Source organism: Camelus ferus, chromosome 1 (assembly GCF_009834535.1).
Source record: "Camelus ferus isolate YT-003-E chromosome 1, BCGSAC_Cfer_1.0, whole genome shotgun sequence".
Lineage (NCBI taxonomy): Eukaryota > Metazoa > Chordata > Mammalia > Artiodactyla > Camelidae > Camelus > Camelus ferus.
The window spans coordinates 110235223-110237714 of NC_045696.1; the positions used below are offsets into that span (position 1 = coordinate 110235223).

The window sequence follows — 2492 nt, forward strand, 5'->3', positions numbered from 1 at the left end:
AATGTCTAACCAAGAAAAATATGTTGGATTTGAGAGTTACAGTTTGATGTAACCCTACCAAGTCTGGGTTACCTGTCGCTATTATATGGTTCCATACCACTCTCCACTTCCCTTATTGTAGATGTTACAAGTGTATTGTTAGAAACCTAAACAAGCAACTCTCCAATGAAGACATACAAATGGCCAATAGGCACATGAAAAAATGCTCAGCATCGCTAATTGTCAGAGAAATGCAGATCAAAACTACAATGAAGTATCACCTCACACCAGCCAGAATGGCCATCATTAAAAAGTCTACAAACAATAGATGCTGAAGAGGGTATGGAGAAAAGGGAACCCTCCTACACTGCTGGTGAGAGTGTACATTGGTGCAGCCACTATGAAAGACACTATGGAGGTTCCTTAAAAAACTGAAAATAGACTTGTGGTCCAGCAATCCCACTTCTCAGTATATATCCAGAGAAAAATAACACTCAAAAAGACACATGCACCCCAATGTTCATAGCAGCACTATTTACAATAGCTAAGACATGGAAACAACCCAAATGTCCATCAATAGATGACTGGATAAAGAAAATGTGGTGTGTGTATGTATGTGTGTGTATATAGATATAGATATAGATATAATGGAATACTACTCAGCCATAAAAAAAGAATAAAATAATGCCATTTGCAGCAACTTGAATGGACCTGGAGATCATCATTCTAATGAAGTGGGCCGGAAAGAGAAAGAGAAAAGCCATACAATGTGATATCACTTATACGTGGAATCTTAAAAAAAAAAAGGGACACAAATGAACTACTTATTATTTATAACTTAGATGATTGATTTCTTGAATATGTATAAGCACATTTGACTGTCCTTTAGGATTAGATTACTGCATTCTGTTGATTGTTAGTTTGTGGTTGGCTTTATTCTTTAATAACTATGTTTAAAAAGCCAAAGCTCTAAGCTGTTCTTAGAAACAATCATCAGTACATATATGTCAACTAAAAAAATATGAACAGTATATTGTATACATGTATTTACATGCAACATATCATATATGTGCAGTCAAATTGTAACAATTCTACCTAATAAAACTGACAAATGAAAAAAATGTATTGTAAATGCCTAGGTTTTTTCTTTATCTTTATCAACACTAAACTATAGCTTTCTTGCAGCTCATCATGTTTTGTTCATTACTGCATACCCAGCACCTGAGAAGGTGCGTGAGATGTGTTTCCTGGTATTCAAAAAAATACATGTTGACTGACTAAATAGGAAAAAAGTGAGTAAATGAGGTAAATTGAAAGTTTTTTTAAAAGAAAAACATGTTTGAAATTCTCAGAGAAAGTTAATTTTCTGATCTTTAAACCAGTAGTTCTCAAGCTTGGGTGTATAGTAACACTTTTAAGGAAATAGATTTTGGAGTCTTATACCTAGAGATTCTGCTTGCAGTGAAGAGTGGAGCCTGGACAACTCTTCAGTATGAAAAGTTTCACACGTGATTTGTATCCAGTCATGCTTGAGAACAGCTGCATAAACTGCTAGACCTAGGGACATTCTTTAACAAGGGAGAATTAACTTGGCAACACAAATCACTGATGACATCAAGACTCTGAAAACAGAGGCAAAGTTTCTACATAATTTATGAGAAAAGATTTTTTTTAAAAGGCCAAAAATAATTCATAGGTAATAAATACTCTGAAGACTATTCAGTGTAACAAATTGAAAAGCCAGGTTCACAACTAGATTTAATTCCAGTTGATTAAGCAAAAATTTCAAAAAAAACCTATTACCTTTTTTTTTAACTACACCAAACTGATCAACTCTCCAGTGATATCTTGACTCATTTTATGCCCTTCTTAACTAAAAGTCAGTTTCTTTTTTTCCACTGAGTACTTTAAATGTCTTTATTTTTTATATATGCATGTATGTTTTTATTGAAAAAATATGGAACACTTCACGAATTTGCCTGTCATCCTTGCGCAGGGGCCATGCTAATCTTCTGTATATCATTCTAATTTTAGTATATGTGCTGCTGAAGCAAGTACTAAAAGCCAATTTCTATTTGAACATTATTGAGAGTTATTCTTGGACCCTTTTCCCAAAGTGTGCAACAGCATCATCTAAACACAGATTCCCTGGTTGGGGGAGAGGGAGCGGGTATAGCTCAGTGGTAGCACGCATGCCTAGCATGCAGGACTCTTCATCCTGGGTCCAATCCCCAGTACCCCCATCAAAAAAATAAGTGAAAAAACACAGATTCCCAGGCCACCAACCAAACCCCCCTCTGGCATCTCTCCTGTAACAATTCTGAAGCCAGCACTAGTTAAATTTAAGTCCCAATTATACCTCCTGATACAGAACATCTATACATAGGCAAACTCTCAAGCTGTGCGATTATTTTATTAGCCATGATAAAGGAGGTGAGTCTATTTTAAAGTATTCCAAGAGAGTCTCAATTCTCTTTACTGGGATTTTACCAAATTCTAATATTTTGTGACAC

At 35.2% G+C, this 2492-nt stretch overlaps 1 non-coding gene across 1 annotated transcript; it reads right to left on the minus strand.

The window, feature by feature from the left end:
• Nucleotides 1-1930: 1930 nt before the first annotated feature.
• LOC116666711 lies at nucleotides 1931-2037 on the minus strand. Its single transcript, XR_004323619.1, has one exon. It is a non-coding gene; the product is annotated as a U6 spliceosomal RNA (small nuclear RNA).
• Between the last annotated feature and the right edge of the window lie 455 nt (nucleotides 2038-2492).